At 35.6% G+C, this 18,931-nt stretch overlaps 1 pseudogene; it reads left to right on the top strand.

The window, feature by feature from the left end:
• The window catches only part of LOC116643257, a 145,621-nt pseudogene that overhangs the window by 13,841 nt on the left and 112,849 nt on the right, over positions 1-18,931 (top strand).

Below are 18,931 nucleotides of genomic sequence, written 5' to 3'. Positions count from 1 at the left end.
TGCACACTCACACACATTAACTCAAAAACATAGCAGCTCTTCCATTCAATATCTCAGATCCTAATTAAATGGATATATGGCTAGAAGTAGCAAATGGATACCGAGCTCCACAACAGAACTCTCCACTATAGAGAGTCTACTGTGGAAATAAATGAAGACCAACCAAATGAGCAGAAGCAAAAGTTTTTCAGAGTTATAGCAAGGAAATCAGCCATCATCACTCATCACTTATGGGGTTGGCAGATTCAAAGGCAGGCAGAGGAGTAGAAAGAAGGGAAGGCTTCCATCCTGAGTGGAAGCTGTTGGCAGGGAGAAGCTGTAGATGGGCTAACTAGAAGTGGGGCATTTTATGTGATTGCTTAGGGTAGGGGGGAGTACACATTTGCTTTCTCTGGTTGGTAGAAAGTCAGACAAAAATTATGAAAGCTTTGAGTTACTAATTCAGTCTAGTCTTTTTTGTTTAATTGTTACTATTTGGCTCTTGGACTGTTACTAGAAATCATGGTGACTTCATACAAATTTGACTTAGAGATAGCAGACTGGGTTCCTGAAGGGCTGGTTACTGTACATAATGGATTTGTTTCCTCAGCTGGTTGTTGCAGGCTATGGGTCAGAGTTCTATATTATATATGGTCTTGCTGTTGTCCATTTGTATGTTCAGTCTCACTATATATAAAACAAATGGATACACAGAACAGCTTTTAAAAGATGGAAAACAGTGCATATCTATACATCTATTAATGAAATTAAATTTTAAATGGTCTCTAAATAATCTTTTTTAACAACCATTATCACTTCTCCAAATTCTCTTGACTTCCAGAATCTCAGTGAATCACTTATTAGGCTGGAATTTTTTAAAAATCCTAAATACAATCCTCTCTGGTCCCCACTGGGATTCTTCTTATTTGGTTATAAACATTTTTGTGTATGTATTTGGGGATGAGGTAACAATCCATTGATCATGTAGGCACTGGGCTGAGAGACCTATATTTATTGGCTTCCACCATCCATTCTTACTGGGCTCCAATTTGGTTTCCATACTGCGACCATCAAAATATGTAAAATCTAGAATGAAGATCTTATTAAAACATCATCTCATTTAGTCCCCTCATCTATTTATTATTGCTCTGAGGCTAGAGTTACAAGACCATCAATATGGCCAACAAGACCCATAGATGGTTGGCTTTACCTCCCTTTTCAGCTTCTCCTCAGCCCCAGACACTTGTTTTTGTCCTAATTACTCTAGGAACAGCCCCTTGTGCCAGCCATGTTCCCTCTCACCATATAGGATTTTCCTGCACTTTCTCAATTCTTAAAGCTTCTCCCCATCTCACCCCTGCCATCGTTTTGATTAGTTAACTTATTCTCATGCTACAGATGTCAGCTCAGGCTTTAACCCTTTTGCTAGCTTTGTATCTCCCTTGTTTATATCTACCATAGCATCTTAACACTTATCAGTTGTTATTAAGAATCAAACAAATAAATGTTATGTTTGTCTTCTCCATTAGACTGAAGCTTTGGAAAGAAGGCAACCATTATATTTTCAACACTATTTTCACTTTCGTGCCTAACACAGTGCCTGACTGTGTTATATAATACTCAGTGCCTGACTATGTTATATAATATTGACTGAGTAATAAATACTCAACAAATAATGATGAATGAAGGAATCAATTAATTAGAAGACGGGGCGCCTGGGTGGCTCAGTTGGTTAGGCGACTGCCTTCGGCTCAGGTCATGATCCTGGAGTCCCAGGATCGAGTCCCGCATCGGGCTCCCTGCTGTCAGCAGGGAGTCTGCTTCTCCCTCTGACCCTCCCCCCTCATGCTCTCTCTCTCTATCTCATTCTCTCTCTCAAATAAATAAATAAAATCTTAGAAAAAAAAAAAGAATACACACAAGAGTAAAACAGGGACAGTAATTTGAAAGAGCTTACAGTCTAGACAGTAGTACAAAGTAATCTACAGAGTACTATGAAATAATCATAGAGCAGGGGACAATTAACTGCAAGAAGAAGGTCAGCTGCCCAAACAATATGCTCCTTCAATGGGGTTAGAGTAGGATTTTTTCAGATGTTGAAGAAGTGAAAATCAGTGACACCCTCTTATCTATGATCGCAGTAACACAGACTTCATACATAAATTTTTTTTTAATTTTTGGATCTGCAACTATTCCTGATTATCCACAATAGTGCCCCTCTATTCATTGGGCATGATGATTTATAGTTGAGTCATAAACTATATAAAATATTTTGAAAAGAAATAATGACATTTCTTTTAAGAGGAATTAAACAGCAATTTCCTTTACTATTCTTAGTGTAAATTAAAAAGGGGAAAAAGGAAAAGAATAATCTTCCATAATGCTCATAAATCAGGTTATTCAAAGCTATTCTTTGATGGATAGGGAAATATTGAACTAGGCAAAGTAAGATCTGAAAACTAAGAAAAAGTTTTCGTTATGAGACAGGGCTTTATTAGGTTTTTCCTACAGCACTCAGTCACCCTTGCTGTTCTCAGTTCAAGAGGAAAAAACAACACCCTGTAAGTCATTGCTGAAAATACAAGCTTTCCTTATTTCCAAAATATTTCTTCTTTGAAGAACTGTATATTTAAAAGCCAACAGTCTCATACTCTTATTAAACAGCGTTGCCTTTTCAAATAGTAGCATTTATAACAGAGATTCATTTGCCCCGAATGTTAAATATGTCTAAAGCTTTCAGGAGTCGATATATTTTAGATAATTCTGTACTCAAATATAAGTCTTTAACTAACACATGATATCTCTTTTTATATGGTGCAAGTGTAGAAAAGTAGTAATGTTTCCTGATCCACAGATTTGCTCCTGAGAAACAACAAATTCCATTAACATTGCAATGATGATCTAGTACCAATAACTGTATTTTAGAAGACCCCTGAAGAGAAATACAATGTAATGAGTTCCCTTTAAATCTTTACTTACAGAGAAAATATAATATATTCCTAATCCCATCTGAATATTCAACAATTTTTCCAATAGTTCTACCTTATTAAATTTCAGCTGAATGTACTGCAGAGAGTAGTATTTGCAACCTCACTGGAAAAATTGAGGCAGATGTTGAAACATAGATTGAACAAAACTGGCATTTGTAGGTTTTTCAAATTTTTCTATCTCTAATATTATTGTCATGGAAATGGGAGAAGGACTGATGACAATGTCTTTTTAGTAAGAGTCCAGCAGCACTCTATCTGATGTGCTAATCAAGAGCTGAGACATCTAAATATCTTAAGCCCAGAGGGTTTGTGCTTCCTTTTTATCTCCTTTAATGCCTAGTCATATATTAACCTTAATCAACTTTTTATGTGCTGATAAATGTCAAATGTGTCTGTTGAGTGAAGGCTTAGTTATTTGGGGCTGAAATAAAAGATAATATTGGAAATAATGATTATCCTAGGCATAACAATATTTTTCCATTTTTTCACTAAATGGTTTATATATAAGCCACATATCTAGGGGCTCCATATTTTGAAATATGACTATACCAAAGGGCTATAATAATTCTGTTTACTGTTATATAGCATTGATGATTACCCAAAGTATTCATTAATATTAAGAAAATAGGGGCGCCTGGGTGGCTCAGTCGTTAAGCGTCTGCCTTCGGCTCAGGTCATGATCTCAGGGTCCTGGGATCGAGTCCCACATGGGGCTCTCTGCTCAGCGGGGAGCCTGCTCTCCCTCACCCTCTCCCTCTGTCTGCCGAATAAAATCTTTAAAAAAAAAAAAAAAAAATTAAGAAAATAGTATATATTAAGAACATTACCTTGAAATGAAAAAAATCAAACCTTCCACTTCAAGATAAATAAGTTTTGAGTAGGCTATAAATTGAACATATTGATACTATGTGCAAAGGCTTTCTACAGGGATAAATCTTTGAATGGAAGCTTAATGCCCCTGGTATTGCTTTTTAGTGCTGTCTCAGAGCCAACTTAGAAGGTTGTGTGAATACTTTCCCATTCCCTGCAGAGATGATCTACTGATATATTGTAAGGAAGATAGATCTGTATCTAAATCTAAATCTATCTATAAAGTGTTTTAATTGCCACATTCATCTCTAGTGTACCAATTGTTGATTGTGCACTCAGTGAAACTAAGTAGAATGATTAATTTTTACATTTTCACATACTTCGTATTATTGACTTGTGGAAAAGTTACTTTTAAAAACAGACTTACTCATCCAAACAAGTGCCATTCTTAGTGTTTAATTGCTATGACTTACATGTATTAGCTGAGTATGTGACCTATTTTTTATTTATTTATTTTTTTAAGGAACTTCTGAGTAAGAACACCCACAATGATGGATGACCTAACTTGACTTTCTACCCAGGTCCACAGTCAAACATTTCTTAACAGTTCTCTGTGAACATTAGGTGTCAGCATAGGGCAATCTACTGCAATTATCCCCAGCATGCCATTTCCTAAATTAGTAGAGTCATTCAAATTCTATTTTTTGCTTTCTTGATTAATTACCATCTACAATAGTCTCCTTGTTAATTTCTCATCCTTTCTTTGCCTCTTTTATATTTTATAGTGCCAGCTATGATGTCAGAGGCAGAGTCAAATTACTGGGGGCCTAATTTTCTTTTACTTAGAGATAGAAATGGTCTATTTACATAAAAAATAATAGAAATGTTAGAGAAGACCAATGAAACTACTTCCTTAGCTATGATGATATATACATATATACATATATATATATATACTGTATGCTATATATTAGTATATATATTAGTATAAATATTTTAGCTATATATATTGCTCTTCATTAAAACATTTTTTGGTTAGGTATATATTAAGTATACATATTACAGCATTCCTTAAGTTTATTTTTTTAATCAATATTAAATGTACACATATTAAAAATAAAATAATTCTAAAAGGCTTTTTATGAAAAACAGGAATCCCTATCCTCCTTCTCTCTCTAATTTCCTTTCTGCAGAGGCATTTCACTTTTTCAGACTGATGGCATTTACATTTATAGATCTAAGTAATGTACTTATAATTTTACATCTCAATTTTTTTTCTATTTTCGACCCTATTAATTAAATTCCCATAATGAAAGAAAAGGATTTCACTCTCTCCCATTCCCTCCTCCACTATACCACATCTTAGATTTTCCCTCCCATTATAATTACTCTTGAATCACAATTCATAGCTAAGTCATGTTTACTCTGTAGTATGTCCTTTCTTGTACAAAACTGTATTGTCCCTGAAAGTAACGAAGATCTCTTTATTTCTTCATTTGCTCAGGTCGATGTAACTGTCACCATTTCATCCCCAAATTCCAATGTAAAGTGTAAAACTCTTCTTAACACATTTTAGTTCAGAAATATCTGACAGTTTTATTAAGATATAATTCATATACCATACATTTCACCTATTTAAAGTGTATGATTCAATGGCTTTTAGAATATTCAGATGTATATGTCCATCACCACAATCTATTTTAGAAGATTTTCATCACTTCAAAAAGAAATGTGATACCGGGGCGCCTGGGTGGCTCAGATGGTTGGGCGTCTTTCTTCGGCTCAGGTCAAGATCCCAGGGTCCTGGGATCAAGCCCACATCGGGCTCCTGGCTCAGCGAGGAGCCTGCTTCTCCCTCTCCCTCTGCCTCTCTCCCTGCTCATGCTCTCTCTGTCTCTCTCTCTCTGTATCTCTGTGTCTCAAATGAATAAATAAAATCTTTAAAAAAAAAAAAAGAAATGTGATACCTCCTAGCCATCACTCTCCAACCCCCATTGCCCCCAGCCCTAGGCAACTGTTCTATTTTCTGTCTTTATAGATTTGCCTATTCTGGACTTTTCATATAAATAGAATAATGCAGTATGTGGTCCTTTGTGACTGCTTTTTTTTTTTTATATTAGTAATGCTTCCACTCTCTTTTTTTTTTTTTAAGATTTTATTTATTTATTTGACACAGAGAGACACAGCAAGAGAGGGAACACAAGCAGGGGGAGTGGGAGAGGGAGAAGCAGGCTTCCCGCGGAGCAGGGAGGCCGATGCAGGGCTGGAGCCCAGGACCCTGTGATCATGACCTGAGCCGAAGGCAGACGCTTAACGACTGAGCCATCCAGGCGCCCTCCACTGTCTTTTCTAATGTAAGTTCTCTCTCTCTCTCTAGTCTAGCTAAAAATCTGTCAATTTTGTTGATGTTTTCAAGAAACCAACTTTTGTTCTATTGTTTTTCTATATTCTACTTCTTTTATCTCCACTGTAATTTTATTATTTCTTTCCTTCTGCTAGCTTTTAGTTTAGCTTGCTCTTTTCTTTTTATTTCTTTTTATTTTTTTTTTAAGATTTTATTTATTTATTTGACAGAGAGACACAGCGAGAGAGGGAACAACAAGCAGAGGGAGTGGGAGAGGGAGAAGCAGTCTTCCCGTGGAGCAAGGAGCCCGATATGGGGCTAGATCCCAGGACCCTGTGATCATGACCTGAGCTGAAAGCAGACGCTTAACGACTGAGTCACACAGGCGCCCCCTTTTTCTTTTTATTTACAGTTTAGCTTAGGTTCTTGATTTGGGATCATTCTTTTTTCTTTTTTTAACATAAGCAGGTATAGCTATAAAATAACCCCAGGGCACTCCTTTTGCTGAATCTCACAAGTTCTAGTATATTAGGTTTTCACTTTCCTTCACCTCTAAGTATCTCTTAATTTACCCTATGTCTTCTTTGACCCACCGGTTAAGAGTGTGCTGTTTAATTTCTACACATTCATACATTTCTCAGTTTTTCTTCTGTGATTGATTTCTAGTTCAATTCTATTGTTTTGGAGCAGATACTTTGTGTGATTTCAGTCTTTTTTAAATGTATTGAATACTCCGGTTTCTCTTCAAAACGCATAAATCTTCCGCCTTTTAAATGTATTGAGACTTGTTTTGTGGCTTAGCATACAGTCTACCCTAAGACTATTCCATGTACACTTAAGAAGAATGTGTATTTACTGTTGTTGGGTAGACGATTCTATACATGACTGTCAGATGAACTTAGTTTTTGGTGTTGTTCAAGTCCTCTATTTTTTTCACAGATCTTCTAATTGTTCTATTCATTACTGAAAGTGGGGTATTGAAATCTTCAATTGTTATTTAAGAACTGTCTATTCTTTTAATTTTGTCAAGTTTTGTTTCATATATTTTAAGGCCCTATTACTAAGTACATTTATGTATATAATTATGTATTTTTGATAGATTGATCCTTTAATTCAATATATAATGTCCTTCATTGCCTCTTGTAACAATGTTTTACATAGTCTGTTTGTTCTAATATTGGCATAGCCACCCCAGCGCTTTTTTATGGTTTGCATGGAATATATGTTTCCATTTTTTTCTTTCCAACCTATTAGTTTCTTTGACTCTTGTAGATAGCACATAAATGGGTCTTGTTTATTTATCCATTCCTCTAATTTCTGTCTTTTATTTTTTTGTTTATTTCTTCTTGTCATATACCATTTTGATTCCCTTCTCAGTTCTTTTTGTGAATATTTTTAAATTATAACCTTAGTGGTTACCTTTGAAGTCATAATTAACATCTTAAACTGGCAACAACCTAGTTTGAAATTATACCAACTTAGCTTCAATAGTATACAAAACCTCTGCTGCTATACATCTCTATTCTTTCCTTTTTATAGTGTTATTTTCACAAATTACAACATTATATGTGCCTACTAACATAGGTTTATAATTATTGTTTTATGCATTTGTCTTCTAAATTGTAAAGAAAAAAGAGAATTTACAAATAAAAAATACAATAATACTGGTTTTTATATTTACATATTTAGTTACCTTTACCTGTATTCTTTATTCCTTCATATGGCTTGAGTTATTGTCTAGCATCCTTTTATTTCACCCTGAAGGATTCCCATTAGCATGTTTGCAAGGGAGGACTACTAGCAATGATCTCTGTCAACTCCTGTTTCTCTGGGAATATTTTTTCTTCAAGTCTTTAATTTTTTTTTATTTTATTATATTATGTTAATCACCATACATTACATCATTAGTTTTTGATGTAGTGTTCCATGATTCATTGTTTGCGTATAACACCCAGTGCTCCATTCAGTATGTGCCCTCATTAATACCCATCACCAGGCTAACCCATCATCCCCCCCCTCCCCTCTAGAACCCTCAGTTTGTTTCTCAGAGTCCATAGTCTCTCATGGTTCATCTCCCCCTCCGATTTCCCCACCTTCATTTTACCCTTCCTGCTATCTTCTTTTTTTTAAAACATATAATGTATTATTTGTTTCAGAGGTACAGGTCTGCGATTCAACAGTCTCACACAATTCACAGCACTCACCATAGCACATACCCTCCCCAATGTCTATCACCCAGCCACTCCATCCCTCCCACCCCCCACCACTCCAGCAACCCTCAGTTTGTTTCCTGAGATTAAGAATTCCTCATATCAGTGAGATCATATGATATATGTCTTTCTCTGATTGACTTATTTCGCTCAGCATAATACCCTCCAGTTCCATCCACGTCATTGCAAATGGCAAGATTTCATTCCTTTTGATGGCTGCATAATATTCCATTGTATATATATACCACATCTTCTTTATCCATTCATCTGTTGATGGACATCTTGGCTCTTTCCATAGTTTGGCTATTGTGAACATTGCTGCTATAAACATCAGGGTGCACGTACCCCTTCGGATCCCTACATTTGTATATTTGGGGTAAATACCCAGTAGTGCAATTGCTGGGTTTATGGTAGCTCTATTTTCAACTTTTTGAGGAACCTCCATACTGTTTTCCAGAGTGGCTGCACCAGCTTGCATTTCTGTGGGAATATTTTAAATCTTCTTTCATTTTGCAGGATAGTATGCCAGATATAAAATTCCTGGGTCACAGTTTTCTCTTTACTTTTTTCTTTGCTCTTCTCTCCTCTCCTCTCCTCTTCTTTTCTTTTTTTTCTTTTCTTTTCAGGGCCTGAAATATATCACCCTACTGGCTTCTGACCTCCATAGTTTCTGATAAAAAATGAAATGTTAATCTTGTAGATTTCCTTTTATGTTATGACTCGCTTCTCTTACTTACGAGGTTTTCATTCTTGTTGTCTTTATCTTTTGATAGTTTGATTATAATGTGTCTATACATGGATGTCTGTTAGTTCATCCTACTTGGAATTCATTGAGCTTTTTGGGTGTCTAGATCCCTAATTTTCATCAACTTAGGAAGGCTTCTGGATATTATTTCTTCAAATATTTTTCTGTCTCATTCTCTTTTTCTTCTGGGTCTCCTATTATGTGTATGTTAGTGTATTTGATGGTGTCCTACAAGTGCCTTAGGCTCTGTTCAATTATCTTCACTCTTATTTTTTTCCCATGATACTTCAAAGTACAAATTAGACAAATTAATTGACCTATTAATTAGACAAATTAATTGACCTAACTTTAAATGTGTTGGTTCTTTCTGTGGCTTGCTCATATTTGCTTTTGAACTTCTACAATGAATGCTCCATTTCACTTACTATGCTTTTCAGTTCCAAAATTTCTTTTTGGTTCCTTATTGTAATTTCTCTCTATAGATATTCTCTATTTGCTGAGATATTGTTCTCCTGCTTTCTTTTACCTTTCTGTCCATGGTTTCCTTTATCTGTTTGAGCATATGTAAGATAATTGATTTAAAGTCTTTGTATTGTTTGTGTTACATCAGGGACAGTTTCTGTTAATCCCCCTCCCCCTTTTTATTTCCTGTGAATGGGTCACACTTTCTTGTTTCTTGGAATATCTCATAATGTATTGTTGAAAACCGGACATTTTGAAGATTTACCTATTTATTTGAGAGAGAGAAAGAGAGAGCAGGGGGAGGAGCAAAGGGAGAGCGACAATCAGACTCTGCACTGAGCATGGAGCCCAATGCAGAGCTCCATCCCAGGACCTGAGATCGTGCCCTGAGCCAAAGCCAAGAGTCAGATGCTCAACCAACGGAGTCACTCAGGTGCCCCCAAAACTGGACATTTTGAATGTTATGATATAGAAACACTGGAAATCAGATTCTACATTGTTCTAGAATTTTTGTTTATGCTTTATGTGGGGTTGTAATTGTTTATTTGTTTAGCAACATTTCTAAACTTTGTTTGGTAAACATTGTATGTTTTTATCATGTGTGGTTTCTGAAGTCTCTCTTCTTTTAGCTTGGTGGTTAGCTATTGGTTTGACAGATATTTCCATAAATGCCTTGAGCCAAAAACCAAAAAACCAAAAAGAAGTAAGAGAAATTTAAAAATCCTTCTTGGTGAAACATTCTTTAAGCATATGGCCAGGTAATTTACAACTCTGCCTTAGCTTCATTTCCTTTTTTTTTTTTTTCCAGGTTTACTGAGATATAATTGCCATATAACATTGTGCAAGTTTGTGTACAACATGATTTGATACACATATATATATTGCAAAATGATTACCACAATAAAGTTAGTTATTAGATCCATCGCCTGACATAACAACAATGTTGTCTGTGTTGTGTGTGTGTGCGCGCAGATGAATGTGCTTTGTGGTGAGAACATTTAAGATCTAGTTTGTTAGCAGTTTTCAAGTATATAATGTTATTGTTAACCATAGTCACATGTTGTACATTAGACCCTCAAAACGTATTCAACTTATAACTGGTAGTTTGTACCCTTTGAGCAACATCTCTCCATTTACCCATCCTACAGCACTTGGCAAGCACTATTCTCCTTTCTGTTTCTATGAATTTGGCTTTAGAGTCTAAATATAAGTGAGATCATGTAGTATTTGTCTTTCTCTGACTCATTTCACTTAGCATAATGCCCCCAGAGTCCATCCATGTTGTTGCAAATAAAATAATTTTCTTCTTTTTCATGCTTTTTCTTTTTTCACATTTTCCTTATCCATTCATCCATCGATGGACACTTATGTCATTTCCATGTCTTGGCTATTGTGGATAATGCTGTAATGAACATGGGCGTGCAAAAATCTCTTCAAGACAGTAATTTCCTTTCCTGTGGATACATACCCATAAGTGGGATTGCTAGATCACATAGTAGTTCTATTTTTAATTTTTGAAGAATTTTAAAACCGGTTTCTGTAGTGGTTGTCCCAATTTAAAGTCCCCCCCAACAGTGCACAAGGGAACCCTTTTTTCAACATGCTTGCCAACACTTATTTTATTTTTTGATAATAGCCATTATTATGAGTATGAGAAGTTATCGCATCATGGTTTTGATTTGCATTTCTCTGATGACTATAAATTTTGAACACCTTTTCACCTATTGGCCATTTGCATGTCTTCTTTAGAAAAGGTCTATTCAGATTCTTTGCTAAATTTTTAATCAGTTTTTTTAACCACTGAGTTGTGAGTTTATTATATATTTTGGATATTAATCCCTTATCAGATGTATAGTTGGCAAATATTTCCTCCCTTTCCATATGTTGCCTTTTAATTTTGTTGATTCTTTTACTGTGCAGAAGGTTTTATTTTGATGTAGTCCTACTAGTGTATTTTTACTTTTGTTGCTTGTGCTTTTGGTGTCATATCCAAAACATTGTTGCCAAGGACAATGCCAAAGAGCTTTTTCCCTGTTTTCTTCTAGGAGTTTTATGGCTTCAGATTTTACATTTAAGTCTAATCCATTTCAAATTATTTTTTGTGACTGATGTAATTAGGGGTCCAATTTCACTCCTTTGCATATGAATATTCAATTTTCCCAACACCATTTATTGAAGAAACTATGTTTTTCCCATTGAGTATTCTTGACTCCCTTATTATTTATACATGGGATTGTGATTGGGCTTTTGATTCTGTTCTATTTGTCTGCATGTCTGTTTTTATGCCAATACTATACTGTTTTGATTACTATTGCTTTATAATAAAGTTTGAAATCAGAATGTTTGATGTCTGCAGCTTTGGTCTTCTTTCTCAGGAATTTTTAGCTATTTGAGGTCTTATAATTGCACAAATATTTTAGGATTTTTTCTATTTCATGAAAAATGCTTCTGAAATTTTAATAGACATTGCATTGAATGTGTAGATGGCTTTGGGTAGGAAGGACATTTTAACAATATTAATTTTTCTTATCTACAAACATGGGATACCTTTGCACTTATTTGTGTCTCCTCCAATTTCTTTCTTCAATGTTTTATAGTTTTCACTGTACAGATCTTTCACTTCCTTGGTTAAACTTATTTCTAAGTATTTTTTTAAGTTTCCTTTTTTTAAAAAAGATTTTATTTATTTATTTGAGAGTGAGAGAGAGAGAAGGAGCAGGGGGAGGGGCAGAGGGAAGGGAGAAGCCAGACTCGAGCCAGCTGTGGGGCTTGATCCTGGGACTCCAGAATCATGACCTGAGCTGAAGGCAAACGCTCAACCTACTGAGCCACCCAGGTGCCCCAGTATTTCTTTAAATTTCTGATGCTATTGTAAATATAATTATTTTCTTTCTTTCTTTTTCAGGTAGCTTACTGTTAGTGTATATAACACAACTGATTTTTCTATGTCGACTTTGTGTCCTGCAACTTCACTAAATTCATTTGTTAGTTCTAACAGCTTTTTGCTGGAGGCTTTAGAACTTTTAATATATAAGAGCATATCATCTGTAAATAGAAACACTTCTACTTTTTCCTTTCTAAATTGGATGTCTTTTATTTCTTTTTCTTGTTTGACTGTTTTGGCTAAGATATCCAGTATTATGTTGAATAGGAGTGGTGAAATTGGTCACCCTTGTTATGTTCCTGATTACAGAGGGAAAGCTTCAACCTTTCATTGATGAATATGATGTTAGCTGTGGGCTTGTCATATTGTCATATTGTGGTGAGTTACATTCCATCTATACCGGATTTGTTGATAGTTTTTTTTCATGAAAGGATGTTGAAATTTGTCAAATGCTTTTTCTGCATCTATTGAGATGTTCATATGATTTTTATCCTTCATTTTATTAAAGTGATTACATTTATTGATTTACATATGTTCAGCCATCCTTGCATTCCAAACAAATATCCCACTTGATCTTGGTGTATAATCCTTTTAATGTGCTATTGAATTGGGTTCACTAGTATTTTGTTGAGAATTTTTGCATCTGTATTCATCAGGAATATAGATCTATAGTTTTCTTTTCTTGTAGGGTCCTTATCTAGTTTTGGCATCAGGGTAATTCTGTCCTTACAAAAAGAGTTTGGGAGTGTTTCCTCCCCCTCAATTTTTTTGGAAGACTTTGAGAAGGATTGGTATTAATTCTTCTTTAAATATTTGGTAGAATTCACCAGTGAAACAATCTTTTCCTGACCTTTCTTTGTTGGAAGGTTTTGAATTACTGATTAAATCACCTTACTCATTCTTTTCAGATTTTCTATTTCTTCATCATTAAGTCTTGTTAGATTGTATATTTCTAGGAATTTATCCATTTCTTCTAGGTTATGTTATTTATTTTGGTGTATAATTGTTCATGGTATTCTGCATTCAGAATTCAGTATTCATGATCCTTTGTATTTCTGCGATATCAGTTGTAATGTCTCTTCTTTCATTTCTGATTTTATTTGAGTGTTGTTGCTTAGTCAGTCTAGCTGAAGCTTTGTTATCTTTTCAAAAAACTAGCTTTTATTTTCATTCTTATTTTCTATTGTTTATCTGTTCTCTATTTCTTTTATTTCTACTGACTTTTGTTATTTCTTCCTTCTGCTAACTCAAGGCTTCCTTTGTTCTTTTAGTGATTCCTTTAAGGATAAGGTTTTCCATATGAAATCTTTTTTCTTAATGTAGGTGCTTATCACTCAAAACTACCCTCTTAAAACGGCTTTTGGTGCATCCTAGAAGTTTTGGTATGTTTTATCCATTTTTATTTGCTTCAAGATGCTTTTTAAATTTTCTTTTTGATTTCTTCTTTAACCCATTGGTTGTTCAGTAGTATGTTGTTTAATTTCCAGATTTTGTGAATTTTCCAGTTTTCTTCCTGCTATTGGTTATTATTTCATATCACTGTGCTCAGCAAAGACACTTGGTATGATTTCAATTGCTCCTACCTCCCAGTCATCAGCACACCTCAGTATTCTGGATGGGGTGAGAAAGAAATGGGTCTCTTCCCAGTGTTCAATACAGCTGAGAAGCCAGGTGCTCACTCACATGCTCTTATTTTTCTACATGAGAGTGTTTCTCTTGGCATTGGGCTGTACCATCTAGGGAAGGGATTATGCAGGTAAAGTAAAACTGTTACTCCTAACCCCCTCATGCATTTACTCAGGGATTTTTTTTCCTCTAACGTATGCTAGAAGTTCTCCACTGGACTGTTAGACTTTCACAAAGGCACTCTCAAACATGGATGATTGTCAAAATCAGTGCACTTGGGGGAAAAGATGGTAGAAAACTCTTAATTCTCTATTTGATCCTTTACTTCTTGTTTGAATTGATCATAAAGATCAGCCAGAAGTGAAAGCACATGCTCTTCTTTGGTGTTTTCTGAGCATGCATACTGCCCTGTGCATGCACATGGTTTTCTAGATTCCCCAGTGTATGCAGAAGCTTTTAAAATCCTTATGCCCCAAAATATTACATTCTCCAGCTTCTCCATCCAGGCCTTCAGCATGTTTATTGTTTTCTACAACTGTTATTTTATTCCCCAGGCAGAACAAGTTGTTCATTTGCCTTTCATTTGTGTTTTTGATGAACATGCTCCACATAGGCACTTCTCTGCACTTAGTTCTGAGTTAGGTGAAATGAAGGTTAGATCCTTGCATCAGGCCTCCATGGAACCTAAAGACAGGTCAAAACAGAAAAACACAATTCCTTGGGAACAAGGTCCATTCTGCTCCTTTTGGAACCAGGTACCCACACCAAGAACATGGGCTGCAGCTTTCAAGACTGCTAACATCCTGGACAGCAGGATAGAAAAAAGGTAAGTTAAAATGCCCAAAACCTCACCTACCATGTTTCAGTGGCTTTTCTCCCAGTTAAACATTCACTTGTTTGCTTTAAACCTTTGACTATCTTCCAGAATTCCTTATAAGGTTGAATCTGACAGATTTGCCAGTTTTTCAGTGTTTCTGGTCAGGGACAGCCCCTGGAGTTCATGCTGCTCAATTTTTGCTGACTTAACTCCTACTATGTTTTATACTCTATCATGTTAAGCATTTTATATTTAAATTTGCAAAGGTCAAGAAACAGACTCTTAACTATAGAGAACAAACTGATGGCTACCAGAGGGGAGGTAGATGGGGGGGAAGGGTTAAATAGGTGATAGGGATTAAGAAGTACACTCATGATGAGCATTAGGTATTGTATGTAGGTGTTGAATCAGTACATTGTACACCTGAAACTAATATTACACTTTATGTTAACTAACTGGAATTTAAATAAAAACTTAAAAAAATAAAGCAAAACCCAGCACATGAAAAAAAATAAAATTTTCAAAGGTCATGAAATCTGGAAATGGCTAAAGTTGTTATAAGAAGTCAACCTCTGGAGGTGGAATCCCTGGGGCACCTTACAAAAGTAAACACAAAACTATTCTAGAGTTTTATTCTGTGTACCCCCAACCCTAGCTTTATAGGATTGTTCAACATCAAGCCTCACCGAAGATTAGCACACATTTGAAAGTCAATAATAAATAGACACATGAAGGAAAGTCTACCATAAATAAGATTTAAAAGACTCAACTATAACAAGATTGGATAATCATGATCCTTATAAAATAGAAATATTGCTTGAGTGTTTTAAATTTGATTTATATGATGACATTAATTATACAGATCCAGATGATAAGATCTCAAGACTTCAAGGTTTATACATGTTAATCTTTAAATAAAGTCAATAATATGAAATAGCAGTAGAAACAAAGTGTAGACAAACATTAAAGAGGTCTGAGACTTCCCAGTGCAGCTCCCAGGATCCTTTCTCATCAGACAGGGGACAGTAGAATACATTATTATTTTTTTTTTTACTGTCCATCATTCATTGCTCAAATTCTTCATGGCTGCTCATCTACTATAACAAAGAAGTCATCCAAAGACCAAATGTGGTTATGCAATTTCTGGTTCCAGTTGTCTTTGTTTATTTGTTTGTTTATAAATTTATAAGTATTTTTGTTTGTTTTTTTCATGGGCTTCAACGTGCTACACTTGGACTTTCCTCCTTTTTTTTAAAGATTTATTTATTAGAGAGAGAGACAGAGAGCATGCCCATGAATGTGAGCACACACGCAAGCAGTAAGAGGAGCAGAGGGAGAGGAGGAGAAGCAGACTCTCCGCTGAGTGCAGAGCCTCACACAGCTCGATCTCATGACCCTGAGATCATGATCTGACCTGAAATCAAGAGCCAGAAGCTTAACCGACTGAGCCACCCAGGCACGCCTGGACTTTCCTCCTTCTTAAGATTTTCTATTATGTAGCACCCGATGCTAAGGAAACTCTTATGTTCCAGTCTATAAGCTCATTTTCTGAACCATACTTCTAGTTCATTGGTTTTTATCCAAAAATCTATAAAAATCCATATCATATCCTTATTTTTATGACCAGTTCCTTTGACACCACAAGGAACACAATTTTTAATTCTACCCATTGAGCAGACTTATCTTTACCTTCTTTATTCAAAGTAATAACCAATTATGTGTCACAATGCCTTCCAGACTAAATGTTGTCCTTCCAGCTTGAAACTACTATCTGTAAACCATGATGCTTGTTAGGCATCCTTGAGAAATAATCATAGGGTGTGGGGCCCTTCAGCTATGGGGTTAGATAACTCCTCAGGGGGATCTAAGAAAGGGCCCAAAGTCATGGAAGCCACATTTTTATGTATTGCTGTGGTCCATTTCCATTTGATGAGTATCTGTTGGATTTCTTTCCTAGAATGTTGTTTTTACATAATGCATGCCATGATGTGTATTTCAGATCTCAAAATAATTTTACATCTTTCTGTAATAGAAGCAGGTTTAACTAAAGCACAGTAACAGGCAAACGATCGTCAGAGACTAGAGCTGGGAATTGCATTAGGAAAATTTCAAGTCCAAAATCTCAGTGGTTACCACTGGGAGGCAGTAACAAGCTTTTGGCCAAGACCTCAGCAAATATGGTTGGAGTTGCTGACACTCCGATCGTTTGATCATCATCGAGGTTGTATGACTCCAGAAGTATCTATTAGGTCATGGCTTTTTGACACTGCATGGTAGGCTACTGCTGTTCAGAGCCCCATTCAAATTCAGCTTTTCTTTTTTCTGGTAACTTTGTGAGTGGGAGCTAATTTTACAAAACAAAACAAACCAATTAATTTTTGTTGCAATTTTTGAGCTGGCAGGAACAGTAGCTTATTTTTGGTTGTTTGAAGAATGTTGCTAATGTCTCTGGCCCAAGTAATTCTTATGAATATTACCACGTATTCTTGAACCTACATTTTTAGCTGGCTATAGCTGGTCTCTGGTAGTGATATGATCAATCAGAACTTTTAATTGCTTTAGCATGATCTTCAGATGGAGATCAGCATTCTATCATCAATAAAATGTATAACTGCACATTTCAATTGAATCAAATTGAACCGGTTATGTCACTAAGCAGAATTTAAATATCCCTATGGAAGCTCAGTAAACCTGTATTGGATTCTGTCCAACATAAAGAGACAATGATTTTTTTTTAAAGATTTCATTTATTTATTTCACAGGGAGAGAGAGAGAGAGCACAAGCAGGGGGAGTGGCAGGCAGAGGGAGAGGGAGAAGCAGACTCCCCGCTGAGCAGGGAGCCTGATGCGGGGCTTGATCCCAGGACCCTGGGATCATGACCTGAGTTGAAGGCAGTCGCTTAACCAACTGAGCCACCCAGGTGCCCCGACAATGATTTTTTTTTAATTGAAGTATAATTGACACACAATGTTACATAAGTTTCAGGTGTACAACACAGTGATTCAGTAACTATATGTTATTCTCACCACAAATATAGCTACCATCTATCACCATGCAATGCTATTATAATACCATTGACTATATTCCCTATGCTGTACCTTTTATCCTGTGACTTACTCATTCCCTAACTAGAAGCCTGTACCTCCCACTCTCCTTTGCCCCTTTTTGCCCATCCCCCCAACCTCCCTCCCCTATGACAATCATATTTGTCTTCTATATTTATGAGTCTGTGTCTACTTTTGTTTATTCATTTGTTTTGCTCCACATATAAGTGAAATCACAGGCATTTGTTTTTCACTTATTTCACTTAGCATAACACTCTCTAGGTACACCCATGTTGTTGCAAATGGCAAGATCCCATGCTTTTTTTAGGACTGAGTAATATTCCATCACATATATACCACATCTTCTTATCCATTCACCTATTGATGGATGCTTATATTGCTTCCATACTTTGACTATTATAAGTAATGCTGCAATAAACCTAGGGGTGGATATATCTTTTCAAATCAGTGTTTTCATTTTCTTGGGGTAAATACCTAGTAGTGAAATTAGTCAATCATAGTGTATTTCTATTTTTAATTTTTTTTAAATAGCATCCATACTGTTTTCCACAGTGGCTGCACCAATTTACATTCCAACTAACAGAAATGCACAATGATTTTGACTTTCTTCCACAATTGAAGTTAAAAAAGAAATTGTTAGATAAATCAATCACAGAATACCAATCCTTCTTAGCTTGTTGCAAATGTGAAGTGTTACACTGTTAGGCATGGCTGATGCTGTTGGAGGAACCATTTTTTTCAGTCCTCCATAGTCTACAATTAACTTCCAAGATTCCTCAACTTTTCTTCCAAGCCACACTGGATTACTAGAAAGGGTATTCTATGGGTGATAATATACTTGTGTCTATCATAACCTTAGCCAAGTCAGGAATTTCTTAATAACCCCCAGGTGTACTATACTGTTTTCCATTAATCACTTGAGTGGGTAAGGTCTTCCTAAGGATTTCCATTTAGCTTAACAATTAAAATAGTATATAGAGCAGATTTTTAGATCCCTT

The sequence above is a fragment of the Phoca vitulina genome, unplaced genomic scaffold (genome assembly GCF_004348235.1).
Source record: "Phoca vitulina isolate PV1807 unplaced genomic scaffold, GSC_HSeal_1.0 scaffold25, whole genome shotgun sequence".
In the NCBI taxonomy this organism is placed as follows: domain Eukaryota; kingdom Metazoa; phylum Chordata; class Mammalia; order Carnivora; family Phocidae; genus Phoca; species Phoca vitulina.
This window is presented reverse-complemented; position numbering and strand designations above follow the sequence as displayed.